The 15,578-nt window shown below is 48.2% G+C and overlaps 1 long non-coding RNA gene across 5 annotated transcripts in view; it reads right to left on the minus strand.

Moving 5' to 3' along the window:
* Window positions 1-15,578, minus strand: part of LOC146187410 (uncharacterized) — a 138,025-nt gene that overhangs the window by 108,956 nt on the left and 13,491 nt on the right. For 2 of the 5 annotated variants that reach the window (XR_014707924.1, XR_014707923.1), the window contains exon 3: window positions 3,633-3,697. The exons of the other annotated variants lie outside the window; for them this stretch is intronic. This is a non-coding gene — a long non-coding RNA (uncharacterized LOC146187410). The remainder of the gene's footprint in view (window positions 1-3,632; window positions 3,698-15,578) is intronic. 5 annotated transcript variants of the gene reach the window in all.

The following is a 15,578-nucleotide window of genomic DNA, read 5'->3' on the forward strand; positions in this document are numbered from 1 at the left end:
TATATGAGGAACGCCTGAGGAAATTGGACAGTATCAGATGCGCAGCTAAAGTATTTAAATACCTGTACCTAAAAAGCGTTGACTCACAATGGAGGAAAAGAACTAGGAAACTAACGAGCAAGTATGCTAGTCACAAGGAAGGAGAAATAAAGAGCGTTAAGCAACAGGTGAAAAGCACAGAAGATAAAAATTGGATCAATTCGATGGAAACGAAACGGAGTGTGGAATTATACCAAAAGTGGAAAAGGCAGATCAGGAAGGAAGCTATCTTTGATAACTCATCTTTGATAACTTAAGAGGCAGTGCCCTACTTTTTGAAGCTAGATCAGGGTGCCTTAGAACACGCAGCTACAAAAAGAAATTAACAATGAAGATGAAGCATGGGCTGTATGTGGTAACTCCAGTGAAACAATTGTCCATATTATACTTGAATGTAATGGTATCCATCCGGAAGCCGATGCCGGCGCAGTCACTGTTCCTGAAGCTCTGGGGTTTAGAGACACCAGTGGCCGGGTGAATAAACCGGCGGTGGAAGCTAGCAAAAAAGGACTGGAAGAGTGGTGGCTTAAAAACAGAGAAGTGACATTATGTTAGTAATGTAGAAATAAAAATTTAATTATAGAATGATGGTTTAGTTAACCATTCTAAATCAATAATTAAGATATAGGGAGAAAAATGAGCATGACAGCTACTGCTACCACCCCGTTTCAAAGGGGACGCTCCTATATTACATCCATCCATACATGCTTGCAAGCGGGCATTCGAACTAATAACCATACTGAGCGGCCATTGAAGTGTCAGTGGATTGAAATGATCTTACATTCACTCCTACTAAATGTCTAGAGGTTTCAGTACACAACTGCCACTCGGGCAAGGCTAAACCTAGCAGCGAGCACACATTCCGTGATAGCCACTTCCCCGAAGCGTTATAAAAGTTACCGCCAACTGTTAACTTTCGCGTGAAATATCGATCATGCCCGCAAACATTGAAATAGACCGAAAGGGGGAAGCATAATTTGGGTACAAAGTAGAGCTACAAGTTTACCCCAACTGCTAAACATATTGAAACCTCCGCGCATTTTCGCTTTGGTAAGTGGCCGACATTATGGTTTTATCGCGGTAAGTATATCGTATGACACAATTATTATAATCCAATATGTCCTACAATGAAATAGCTGCAGCAACGATAGGCAAATGATACCACTGATGGATACCTTCCTGAAACCTGTGCTGAAGGTGCTGAAACCTGCACCCTTGCATTCGTTAATTATAGAGAAGGTAGATACGACAGCACTTCTGTCCTTTAAAATAACCTACCTATAGCGGACGCCACTGGCGCTAAACGTGGCTAACGTCTTTAAATACAGCAAATACAGTACTACACTCTTTCCACCGCCGCTGGAATTGTACTCCACCTGCTTATAAAATTAACGATTCTGCCATTACTTCCAATAGCTCTTTTAAATACCTTGGTATCAACCTCGCTAGTGATCAATCATGGACTAACCACGTTATCTACATAATAAATTCATCTAATCGAACAATTTGCTACCTTCGTCGTAACCTGCTCATGACTCCTTCTTTCCTTACTAACACAACACTTCTGCGACTTAAACTTAAAAATGTTAGTGCAATCTTTGATCCGCACCGAATTATAAACTTTATCACTTTTTTTTAAATGAACAGTAAAAAAACTGCAAGCAAGCTCCCGATAGGGGTCGGAAGATGTATAGACTGCTGTGGTGCATGGGTACAATATGGGAAAGAATACATTAAGGAACCCTTCTCCAGAATTGGCATAAATTTTCCGATTATGCGAAATGACGGGCGTGCCTTTGGCAGGTAGTTGGAAGGAGCTGCCAGCTTGGGTATCAGATGAAAGGGCGAGAATAGAAACCTCCTTGAATCACGACTACCCCTGGGCCACGCGGGCACGGTCGCAAGGCTGTCTCCGTCACGGCGCCTTTCACGTGAAGTGATATTTACGACTTTACAGTTTTAGTACTGGTTTAAGTTTACGGTTTTGAATACTGGTGAGATAACAGAGAAACAATTTAAGGAATTAGTGATTAAGCGAGGAGCCAAAAATGTACTTATGTGAACGAGGTCCACAAAGGAAGACGCATACGCGAGCCAATAACACTTCCACGTCATACACTTCCACGCCTAGAACGCCACCGGGGTGAAGGCACGGTTCTCTGGGTCACCACAAATGTAGAGATCACTAGGCAGGGGAGACCACGGTAACATTTATTTGAGGAGAAGCTGAAGAGGTGACGGCGGCAGCGTCCGGCAGAGGTGAAGGTCGTGAGCGTTCCTAAGCTCTCGTGCCGGCGCTGCTTCCTTCTCTTCGACACGTGCCGGACGCATGCCACGGGAGTCAGTATATAATAAGCAATGCTAATCGCATGTTTAGCTATATATGCCATAACGTTTCTACGGCACTCACTGCAAATACTGCTTTACAAGGCACTAATGCAGTCAAACAGTCAAAATTGGAATAAGCTGCGCCGGTCCGGGATCCGTATTACAAAACCTTAGTTAATTAACTTCAGTTCTGTTCGTTTTATTTTAACAAACTACGACAGGACAGCTAGCATGCCTAATATGACATCCATGCTCGAAATTTCATCCTCATCCTTGCCTAGAACATTATCCACATGGGTACTTTTTATAACCTTTATCGTCACACGAGTCTCCGCAATAAACTTATTCCTTCCCCTCTCGAATCACACCGACCATCATCTCACAAAGTAGGGATGGAATCTGAGCAAGAGCTTTAGCTCAGTCATTTGTACTCCGCACTGCACGAGAGCGAAGCCAACTTCCCGACGAAGTTGTGAATATTAACGATAAAAGCCTTTCTGGCTCTGATTTAGTTCCCAATTAAGGTACTCAGTTTTTCTCTAGCATGGTATAATTCTAGCAATTTGCTTCGCTTCCTGCATTTACAACATGCGCCCTCCTTGTTCACTATTCCGCCTCTTTAATGTTTTTAGCCTTAAGGTGTAAAATAAATAAATTAAATAAAAAAGAAATGAAATCTCTGCAGAACGAGTTGGTGAGCTTGCTTTGTTGCAGTCATTGCTAATAGACGTAAGCAGCTGTTGTAAAAGTATTCGTGTGCTGGGTTATTGAGAAATAAGCTGATGTGACATGGCGAACTTTTTTTATTTACGCAGCTTCAGTGTATGAATGTTGTCGTCTTACAAATATTTTAGCAATTACACGAGATTCATGTTTACTTACGTGTAATTTTAAGTGTTTATTTAAGTGCCCACAACGCGAAAGAAACCGATTACTAAGGCACCAATTTATTAAAGTGTAAAACTTTTCAACAACTTCCTTGTTTGAGCCAGTAGCATTTGTATTTACTAATTTGTCTTATTGTTGTTGAGCGATCCGAGTAAGAGAGCTGTTTGGCACAATAATAAGAGTAGAGAAAGAGAACAATATAAGTGGAGAGTAACAGAAAGGTTAACTGGGCGGTGACCAGTTTGCTGTCGCACAAGAGGGAAGGAGAGCATAGGGACCGATAGGAAAACATTCGAGTACAAAGAGCGTCTGCCCCAATTTCACAACTTTAACTCTACCCTAAGTCATATAAGTTCGATAGCGCGTTCGTAGCTTACCTCTGCTTTTAACTGGGGGGCTTCTCCGAAGGAGCGTTTGACGTTCCTTGTGCAGTGTGCAGTACCTTAGTAAGAAAAAAAAATGAACCCGTAAAATCGAATCAAATCTGGAGCCCTAAAACATTTTATGGTCAGCAGGTCGCTTTTATAAAGCGGGTCGTGATCTCGAGTCGAAATATAACTAACTGACGTGAGGTGTCTTCCCGTTAGTAATGCTATCTGCTGCCAAGATCAACTTGTTCATAAGACATGAGACACTGGCAACATCCACTGGTTTTGATCCGCCATTGCGCTGCTCAGTTACAGAGCACGACTTCCCTGTTTTCACTCCGGATTTCCTTCTCCGCAATTACAGCCCGCAACAGCCGCTAATTTCGGGGCACATAATATTCCTCATCGTACTGCAACGTGATCGGCCACTTACTGCATATTTGAGTCCTCGGCCGCCTAGTAAGAGTAGGACTAAGGCATCAAGTATCACAGCAGCGAATTCATTTTTCAGCGAAGTATGGAAACCATTGGCGACTACGTTGGCCACCCTTTGACAGAAATGATCGTACCGTTGCGTAGATTAAGGCGTTGCAGTACTCTCGCACTGCGCCACTCACTGGCCGGAAACGGTCAACGCAAAAATAAAATCCAGATAACTGCTGCAGGAGTGCTCCCCTCCTTCCAATGGCATGAAAAATGATTTACAAACGCAGAGTTCGCGAAACGTGGCTAGGGCCTAGGTTACAAATAAGCGATCGAACTGGAGAAAGTGCGCACGTGCCGGGGCCATTTTTACGGCCGCAGGCTCTCGGACCGAGGCTCAGGGGTCCACGATGTGGCCTACACGCGCGCACGCCGACGCTCGATGGCGCGACATGCACACGCTGCTATAAAAATCCGCCTCACAGCGGCGCCAACGCTCGCTGACCGGGCAACGCGCGTCGTATAGAAATCGTGCAGGCCGGTGTTGGCTCTAAAGTGCATTCGGGTGCCCGAGGTGACTCTGCTCCAAGCCCGAGCATGCCTGGAATGAGTGCTACTAAAAACCAGCCTCGTAAAACGCTGCGGCACGTATTGGCCGGGGTGAAGCTTAATTTTCGGACGGTATTTGCAATAACACGCCACGTTTCGTATAATAATAAACAAGAAAAAATATAGAAAAGTTCCTCTGCGGCGAGATTAGTGGCATTTATAGAGGCAACACGACTGACTCTGTACGCAAAAGATATTAGTTGTTAGACGCAATCATTTCTAGGGCGTAAATGCAGTCATGGCATCGCTAGATGGCGTGGTTGTATTTCTTTGTATTTTATTTTAGCGTTCGAGGGAAAACCTTCGCTTCTAGCATAACTTTTGAAAGCGATTTATGAGTCATAATTTTATTTTGCGCTTAGGTCCGGCTACGATCAATGCGCGTCAAAGACGCCGAACCGAGTCGAGGCGAGCCGGACACAGCTTAACATTCCCTAATCGCTTAGCGCTTCAGAGGAAACTAAAGAATGTTTGATACTGTTTAGGATGGTGGATTTTCTACTACGCACTTTAGCGTGTATTTCGCAATGAATGTGTTCTTTAACGAAATTTGAGGCCGCAAGAAATGTGTTCTTCAGTGGGTGCAACATAAACCATTTGTCGACAGTACAACGGAATCCCCTCTGGTCGGGGGGAGATACATTTTAAGAAAATAAGGAGACTCCTACCAATAACACTTTGTCAGAGCACGCAGTCACGCAGACACACAAGGTTGATTGGGGCAATGTTGCCCCGCCGTGGTGACGCAGTGGTTAAGATTCTCGACTACTGTACTAGAATACCAGGGTTAGAACCCGACCGCAGATGGCTGTGTTTAAGAAAATGAAAGATGGGTTAGCTCTGCTATGCCTGGATATACGTAGCGAAAAGCAGTGACTACCTCGGGATCGGAAGACATTAATTTCTGCACTCTTCTGCGCCGTTCGCCAGCAGCTAAACTCTCCTCGGCTTCCATGCCGCTGATCCGATCCGGAGCTATCGGTTTACCTATTCGCTTCGAGGCCAAAGATAAAACGACCGGTCGAAGATGTCATTTGCGGTTAGCCGGAGCGCATTGCCAATTGAATCCAAAATCCGTAGACCTAAGTACTTCAAGCTGTGAGAATATACTGCGTTTACGATTAGCGTAACTTTTCAACAAATACTATAGCCCAGCGCGACCTCTCAATAGAGAATTGAGAAAAGCCAAAAAAAAAAAAAAAAATTGGTGGAGGCTTAAGCGTATTTTGAATCTAGTTATACGAACGAAAGCTCTGTTAAACACGGTTTGCTTTGTCATGCAAGGTTGGGCTGGGTTTGACTAAGGGGAACACTGAAGCTTCGCCTTCGGAGTGGACTCCATAGCGTCGTAAACATCGCCATTTAAGAGTGTAAACTTTCGCTACTTTATAATAATAATAATAATAATAATAATAATAATAATAATAATAATAATAATAATAATAATAATAATAATAATAATAATAATAATAATAATAATTATAATAATAATAATAATAATAATAATAATAATGATAATAATAATAATAATAATAATAATAATTCGTTCACAGGAAATAACAGGCGTAGTATCTGTCACACTTGTTTCTGTGGACACCTGAACCGCGCCGTAAGGGATGAGAGGAAGGGGGAGTGAAGGTGGAAAGAGAGAAAGAGGAGCCATAGTGGAGGGCTACGGAGTAATTTCGACAACCTGGGGATCTTTAACGTGCGCTGACCTCGCACAGCACACGGACGCCTCATCATTTCGCCTCCATCTAAACGCAACCGCCGAAGTCGGGTTCGCACCCGGGTATTCCGGCACAGTAGTCGGGCGTCTTACCACTGCACCACCCCGGCGGGTCGTACATTTCGCTTCCGTCCGTCCGTCCATCCAATGCGCTACTTCATCAAATTGGTTTGATTTGATTAAGCGTATCGTTTTAATGTCCCAAAGCTACTAAGGCTATGTCGTAGTGGAGGGCTCCGAATTGGACCACCTGGAGATGTTAAACGCGCCGTGACATCGAATAGCACCCGGGCGCCTTGCTTTTCGACGTTATCAACTTTATCAAATTGCCGCAGGATTAAAGACAAGATCAGCCCCACGACCTGACGGTATCACGAACACTATTATCAGAAATCTAGACGACGATTCAATCACAGCCCTGACAGAATACATGAATAAGGTATGGGAGACTGGACAACTACCGCAGGCATGGAAAAATGCCAGTATAGTCCTCATACCCAAACCGGGGAAGCCACCAAAACTAGAAAACCTAAGACCCATATCACTGACCTCGTGCGTGGGAAAGCTAATGGAACGCGTTATTCAGACGAGACTTACCAAATACATGGAGCAAGAGAACCTTTGGCCACACTAAATGGTGGGCTTCAGGCCGGGGCTAAGCACACAGGACGTCATGCTCAGACTTAGATACGATATCATAACACACGAATCTTCAGATACAAAGACTATTCTCGGACTTGACCTAACCAAAGCCTTCGACAATGTCAAGCATAAGGCAGTGCTCGAAGGTCTCCAAGAGGTTGGGGTTGGAATCAGAACCTATAACTATATTAAAGATTTTCTTGCTAACAGAGAGGTCACCATGAGCTTTCAAAGCGCCAAATCACACACAATCACCTTGGGTAGCAAGGGAACGCCACAAGGCTCTGTCTTGTCTCCCTTTCTATTTAACATTGCTATGAGGGGGCTACCAGCATAACTAAAGCAAATACCGGACTTAAAATTTAGCATGTACGCAGATGACATAAATCTCTGGATAAATAAAGGTAGCGACGCAGAAATAGAGAGCAAACTCCAGGCTGCCGCAAATGAGGTGGTTGAGTACGCTGCGGAACGCGGTCTATCCTGCTCGCCGCAAAAGTCAGAACTATTCATCTACAACCCCAAATATAAGAAGAATAAAGCAGACATAAAGATAAATGTTGAAAACTACCCGGTTCCACAACTAGAGGAAATTAGAATCCTAGGAATGGTCCTCCAAGCAAGAGGGCAGAACACAAAAACCATCAAAAAATTGGAGAACTACGCAGCCCAAGTTACGGGCATATTCAGAAGAGTAGCGCTTAGAGGACACGGTCTCAAGGAACGTAGTCTACTCAAAATGACACAGGCCTACATCATCAGTCGCATATGTTATGCCACACCTTTTCTCAATCTCAAAAAGACAGAACGTGAAAAAATCGACGTCACAATTCGAAAATACGTCAAACGCGCACTAGGCCTCCCTGTCTCCACATCAACAGAGAAGCTGGAGAAAATGGGGATTCATAATACATGGCAAGAGCTCACTGAAGCTGTCAGAATCTCTCAACTGGAAAGACTAAGTCAGACGGAGACAGGCAGAGCCATCCTAGACTGGGTCGGACTCCAATCAGACAGAGGCCCACAGACGAAAACATCTATCCCACCCAACATAAGGGAACACATACTGGTACCACCCTTACCTCGAAACATGCACCCAGACTACAACAAAGAACGCAGAGAACACAGAGCCAAAGCCATCGCTAAAAGAATGAAACGCAAAGCAGTCGACGACACGGAGCATCTGCCTCGGCAGTCGTAAATGGAGAAGGTGCACCTAAAATTGCGGCCTCAACACGCACCCGTGACATAACTACAGCTGAATAGGTCGCAATAGCGCTCGCATGCACTAGTACACAGGCCAAAACTATAATCAGCGACAGCAAAACGGCTGTCTGGAATTTTGCAAAAGGACGGATCTCAGAGGAGGCCAAAAACATTCTTCTCACAAATCCCATTACTAGAACCATATCCATCATATGGATACCAGCACACGAATCTGTGCCTGGCAACGAAGCTGCGCACCTGCTGGCCCGAGATCTCTACCACCGGGCAGCGGTAGAACAGCCCGAATGCAAGGAAAGATTGCGCTATCACATACAATGTGATTACAGAATCTTACAAATTAGATCGAAAAGTATACCCTCCCCCAGATCGGTCTCTCACTAACAATGAAGCACGCATCTGGAGGCGATTACAAGCCGATAACTACATCTGCCCTGCCTGGGTTTTTTTAACACAGACCGGGGAGGAAGAAGATTCTAAATGTAAAAATTGCGGACAAAAAGGCACGCTAGATCATATAATATGGCAATGCGCCGATTCCCCAGGCGCCGGCATTAACATGGATAGTAGAGAAGCCTGGGAGGTTTGGCTGCGGAGCTGAGATCCCATCGTTCAGCGGCACGCGACCCGCCTGGCGGCTGAGGCCGTGAAGAGTGCTTGTAACCTCACCTGACCTCAGCCTGCGGGGCCCTCCTGACCCGCTACCCGGCCTGCGTGCCGGGGGCGGAAGATGAAGGGCTCCTTTTCGGTGGAAATAAAGTTTTCATTCATTCATTCATTCCGCAGCATTTAGTCTCAGTGCTACCGTTGTAGCCACGTGATCACCTCACGAATACCGTTGTGTCGTCATCACCTAACAAGGGCAACCCCAATGGGAAGGTATTTGAGACGTAATCACGTATATCACATGAGTAGGGTAGGCATGTTGTGACGTCATCACATAAATAGATAATGTAACCTCATGACTAGGTGGCCATGTTGTGACGTTACCAAAGGTCGGCCTGGGGGTTGAGGCCGTGGAGCAACAATGTATCTTCACCAGACCTTATTTTGTGAGGCTCTTGAGTAGGGCTCCCTTGGGCCTGCGTGCCAGGGGGTCCAAAAAAGGGTTTTATTTCGGTGGAAATAAAAAGTTTTGATGACGATGACGATCGCGCGAGCTCGGCCGCCGGGCCAGCAGTTACTCCCTATGCTGTTATTTTGCTATAAAGGGCGTTTCACACAACTTGAACCAAGGATTAAAAAAATTAGAGGATCTCTTGGATTTCTCTTGAGATGGTGGTGGTACAAACTTTATTCATTGAAGGCCAAAAAATTAAAAAAAGTAAAATTATGTTGCCGCCGTTCCGTGGGTGGCCTTCCGGCTGCTGGTCGTGGCCTCCAGGTCACGCCTGGCGGCGACTTCCGCTGCCCAGGTCGTAAGCCGCTGTTGAATATGCGGCTCCGAGCTGGCCAAAGCAGCCTCCCACAGCTGCGGGCTGTTTATTTGCCAGGAGACGGGGGGAAAGTGCGCCGGACAAGAGTAAAGAATGTGAGCATAGTCTGCTCGGGGAGAGCTGCAAAGCGTGCATTGGGGCGAGAAGGCACCGGGGTGAATAAGGGCAAGGCGTGCAGGGGAGAGGAAAGTGTGGGCCTGTAAATGGCGCCACGTATTCTGTTCGATTTTAGATAGGGACTTGTGAGGGGGAGGGAGGGATAATCGGGAGTTGCGGTAGTGGAGGGTGATGTCATGGAAGGTGAGGAGGGAGTCACGCGTGTCCATCCCGGGGTGGAGGGGGCCAGCTCGGTCGGTCATTTCGCGAGCGATAGAATTTGCCGCCTCATTTCCAGGGTGCCCCGCGTGAGCCGGAACCCAAATTAGTTGGATAGATCGGGAAGGGGGGGAGGAGTGCTTAAGGATATTGAGCGCAGAGGAAGAGATTCTACCCTTTGCAAAGTTGCGGACTGCGGTCTTAGAGTCGCTAAATATGAAAAGGGCTGGTGTGCTGGCAATGGCGAGGGCGATGGCTGCTTCCTCTGCGGCAGTGGAAGTGAGAGCATGGATAGTGGCGACGGAGAGGGGGGCTCGTGTATTAGAGACAGTGGCCAGGGCATAGGCGGGATGCGAGAGGTAGGGTGCCGCATCAACATACACGGCGTCAGACCGTGTACCGTACTGGCACCAGAGGGTGGAGGCGCGGGCAGATCGGCGAGCGGCATGATGCTCAGGGTGCATGTTCTTGGGAAGGGGCTTGACAGTGAGCATGGAGAAGAGGGAGCTGGGCAAGGGATGGGTGACAGAGATAGGGGAGACAGGGGTCAAGCGAAGGGAAGTAAGAAGGGCTCTACCAGGGGTGGTGCGAGATAAACGATCGAGTTGTGCCACGCGATGGGCATCCACAAGTTCTGAAAGAGTATTGTGGACGCCCATCGCTAGTAGACGAGAAGTGGGGGTGGAAGTGGGAAGCCCGAGAGCCGACTTATAAGTTTGGCGGATGAGACAGTTGACCTTGTCTTCCTCGGTACGAGACAGAAAGAGGTAGGGGAGGGAGTATACAAGGCGGCTTAGCACAAAGGCCTGAACAAGACGACGGAGGTCGTGCTCGCGCATGCCGTAGTGTCGGTTAGCGACCCGTCGGATCAGCCGTACCGTCTGCTGGACGGTGGTAGTAAGGCGGGAAAGGACAGTAGTGTGTTTGCCATTGGATTGGAGAAAGAGACCGAGAATACGGATGCAAGAGACAGAAGGGATGGGATGTCCGTCGATAGTGACGTTAAGGTTAGGAGATGAGGTTGGAGCTATGCCTCGAGCCAGGAGGAGCAGGACCTCCGACTTGGACGGGGAACAAGCTAGCCCGACCGTGCGAGCATAATCGGCGACCGTTTTAGCGCCTGCCTGGAGAGCTGCTTCCATCTCACCAAGATTGCCGGTAGTCACCCAGAGGGTGATATCATCAGCGTAGAAAGCATGGGAGAGGTTAGGAATGCTAGCTAGAGCACGTGCCATCGGAAAAAGGGTGATGTTGAAGAGAAGGGGAGAGAGAACAGAACCCTGGGGGGTACCTCGATTTCCAAGAGGGAAAGTAGGAGAGGAGAGGGTGCCGAATGAGATCTCAGCCGTGCGATGGGCAAGAAAAGCCTTGATGTAACTATGGATTCGGGAGCCCACGTTAAGGGTAGAAAGGGCGTCTAGGATGGCGGTATGGAAGACATTATCAAATGCTTTTGTCAAGTCCAGTGCCATGATCGCGCGAGTGCGCTTGGCGTGAAGAGGGTGAAGGACCTCTTCGGAGAGCTGGAGCATGACATCCTGTGTAGAGAGGGATGGGCGAAAGCCGAACATCGAATCGGGGAAGAGATGGTTGTCCTCGAGGAAGCTCTGTAAGCGGTCTAGAACGACGTGCTCAAAGAGCTTACCGAGACAAGAGGTGAGGGAAATAGGACGGAGATTTTGAATGTCTATGGGTTTGCCGGGCTTGGGGATGAAGGTCACCTTAGCGTGGGTCCACTCAGAAGGCAGGGTGCCTTCGTGCCAATGTTTGTTAAAGAGGTCCGTAATGGCCTCTAGGGATGATGTGTCCAGGTTACGGAGGGCCTTATTAGAAATTTGGTCTGCTCCTGGTGCGGAAGTGGTGCGGAGCTTATGTAGCGCCGCACAAACCTCCCCCAAAGTGATATCTGCGTCAAGCGCAGAATTAATGGTGCCGAAGTAAGAAGGGAGGGGGGACGGAGGGGAAGTGCAAAGATAGCGATCTCGGAGTGCAAGAAGGAAATCGGAATCGGATAGCGGTGAGGATTGCAGGAGGCGCGTCACATCCCTGCGTTGCGTGGCCTTGACATGCGACGGGTCAAGGAGGGCACGTAGGAGCGCCCACGTATCCCTCAGCCCGAGATTACCGGCCATGCGGTCGCATGTCTGGCCCCACTGCTGCCTGGTGAGGTATGAGCAGTGCGGATAATGGCGAATGCCTACCCTTCCTCTCCAGTTATTTGACTCTCATCATTTGCCTCTTATCGGCGCTCGTTGCAGTGCTACATATATTTATAATTTTGTTTAAAGGAAAGGAAAGGCGCTGTATCTGTCGCACTTTATCCGGCAAGTGTTTGGATGGTGCACGAAATGGGCTCCTGCGAGAACATTTGTCGTTCCCGAGTTTGGTTCTACAGACTCACAGAGTGACTTTCAGTGGACAAGGTGGGTGGCTGCTCCTGACCGTACGGGGCTGGGACAGGTAGGGCACTGTCGCTTGCGGCGGGGGCTAGCCTGCCACCATACTTTATTTTGAAAGCAATATTAGGCCCATGAATGGCCTTTCACATAATCTCGGATCGTGCCACGTTTGACCTTTAAGCTTTAACCGCGGATTATCTACGACGTCATACCAGCTGCGAGAGATGGGCTACCAAGTCGAGTCGTCGGGCGATCGCGGATCGTGCCACACCGGCTGGCGGTTCTCCCACTAGAGGCGCTGCACTCGCTGTGACATCATAATAGCTCCGAGAGATTGGCTACCAGGTATAGTCGTCGGGCGATCATCAGTCAGCTCTAGCTCCAAGACCGCGGCAACACTATCCGCATCAAGTGGTTCCCGGCGCACGCGGACGATTGTGCATCCTCACCGAATCACAACGAGACGGCCCATTCGGCGGCGCGAGCGCTTACCTTCCGCGCCCCCGAGGGGCACCGTTCCGAGTGGTGGTTCGAAACAAAAGACCGAATGACCAGTTACGAGGAAGTGACTAAATTTTACCGCCTAGCTCGACGGACAATGCCGCCGCCTCACCCGGCACTTAGTCGGGAGGAGGCGGTCATCCTAAGGCAAATGCAAACCGGGTCACTCCTAGCCCCGGCAGTGCTACACGTCCTACACCCAGACATCTACACAAGTGATATGTGCAGTGTATGTCAAGTGGGTCTGGCGGACCAATGGCACATCATGTGGGACTTTGCCAGGTTACCGACCGAAGCTGCATCCAGGACATACCCGCCAGAACTTCAAAGTGCTGAGCAAAATACAGACAAGGACATTCAACTATGGGCCGTCCAGCAGGCCCGGGGTGCGCTCAAAAAGCACAAGCCTAACAACCCACCACAAACGGGCCAAATGAGGTAGTGCAGAGTAGGGCATAACCCCGGGTCGACGCTTGGCCAGCGTCACGACGCTTTAACCCGTCGTTCGCCGGCTCCTTAATAAAGATCGTGCCACGCCGGCTGGCGGTTCTCCCGCTAGAGGCGCTTCGCTTCCACTTTGAGTAGGGTGCTTCGATGCCTTTCGCCTCCGCTTTCGGGTTGAGGACACCTTTTGTACCACCCCGCGCCGCCGTTTTCCCCTCCCGGCGACATGTTATGTCCCATTCGTCAGTTGCCTACAACGTTCATTGCGTGCAGCGAGCAATGCGTGCGAGGGGGGCTCTCCGCAGTTGTGCGGCTACTGAAATAGTGCGAATGAACTGAAAAAAAAAAATATTTGCTTTTGACAGTAATGTTCTGGCAGTTTCAAGAATGATCTTTACATAATGCAGCGGTTGTAGTTGGCTTGTTGTCTGCACAAACATGCTGTATTTGTTGTTGGGGAACGAGGGTGACCAAACTGCGACCGGGTATGCTGCGCATATCACTACGTAAAGACTGTTCTCAAGGCGAAGAGCTCCTGGGCAAATGACCAACAATATATGACGGAATTTAACTCAACTAGCTTCGTTTCACAGCTACAATACTCTCTGATACCACCCTGCCTTGATAGATCATCAAATTTTCGAAATTCTCACGATAGCGATAGTTTTATCATCGAAACCGGCCGCCACCCCGTTGCGTGCAGTGCTTCCGAACAGGCGAGTGGGACTCAACATGCCGCCGGAGAGAGCTGTGTCTGCACCCTGAAAGCGAAGGCGAAAGACATCAAGGCACCCTAATTTTGAGTAGGGTGCTTCAATACCTTTCAGCGATGGCGAAACGAATCGAGGCACCCTAACTATGAGTGATGGTAATAAAGAGGCGCGCTGCTCCTCGTTAGACAGACGTTATGAACACGAAGAAATAAAGATTGCGCCAGGTTGCCGCATTGCTTTCGCAACCTACCAGGCTTAACCAAAGCTAAACCCCAGCTAATTTTTATCTGTTGTAGGCCGTCATTGCACCCGCTACCATTTCGGTAGTGGACGACGGCTTTTGCGACGCACGTCTTTCTCCCCTCTTCTTTTCCTTTCTTCTCTATTTCCTTTTCTGTCCATACAAGGCAGCGCAGGTGGCTCAGCTACAGGGCTAGTAGTAAAGTCACTGGAACTCTGAAAGTACCGCAGCTTTCTTCTCTTTGCCGCGGCGCTGCCCATTGGCCAGCTGCAATCACGTGCTCAAGCCCCGCCATAGATGGTCCGGTCGAGCAGACGACGCGCAGTCATCGTAGGGCTTCGACGGTACGCGGGCAGCGTGTCTTACGACTAAGTTGGTCCGATATTGCTATGTGAGCATAAAACACGCATAACATGGTCGCTCTGGGTCGCCGAGGATGCCGGTGTGTTGCGCCTTCGGATGTAGCAGAGAAAATGAGGCAAAGCGCTGTTTACTGTCCCGTGAGGAAGGTTTGATAATCAAAAAACAGTATGCTGATGGTGGTGGTGAAAAACATTTAAGCATTCAAAAGGGGTAGAGGTATGCATGAGCCGGATCTTTGAAGATCCGGCCCTCACAAATTAAGCATAACCGTATGACTGCATCGCATTTGCACGACAAATTTGTCCCATCGAAGGGTGCCCGGCTTTGCAAGCTAAGTATATTGTGAACTAATCAGCTGTTACCGGAGTCACTAAACATTCATCCTAAGATTTACTAGTTAGTGTGACGTCTCTAGCGTGTCTCCATTGCATGTTTCGCTGTAGATTTTTTGTCCGTGACAGCCAGGTTTTCGGAGACGTTTCTCGCCTTTTTTTTTTCTGGAGGTCATTCATATTGGCTAATGAGTAATTAGTCCCGCAACAATATCTGTGCTTTTCTAATATATGTTGCCCATTTGAATTGTTTCCCTTAAGTACAAAACAATTACCAAAACTATACGGACCATGAAGGGTGTCGAACCGTGAGAGTTCCGTGTTAAATTAAATAACTTTGAGTTCATTAGCGTGCGCTAACATTAGAAGCCGACAGCAAGGAAAAGTCATGAGAGGGGAGGGGGGGGGGGGGGGGGCATCCCAGTACTTTTCGAGTACAATGGCTTGAGTGGTACGAATGAGCTTTTGGTTTCGCGGATAGCTCGCTGTGCGAATAATGCCTTGCACACATGCTGGCGAGCATGGGTGGCGAACTGGTCTCTTCAGTCACTTTGAGAGCGCATCATATCCTCGTGGTTACTTGA

This window comes from Amblyomma maculatum, chromosome 6, assembly GCF_055883805.1.
Source record: "Amblyomma maculatum isolate TAMU_Amacu chromosome 6, ASM5588380v1, whole genome shotgun sequence".
Classification (NCBI taxonomy): Eukaryota; Metazoa; Arthropoda; class Arachnida; order Ixodida; family Ixodidae; genus Amblyomma; species Amblyomma maculatum.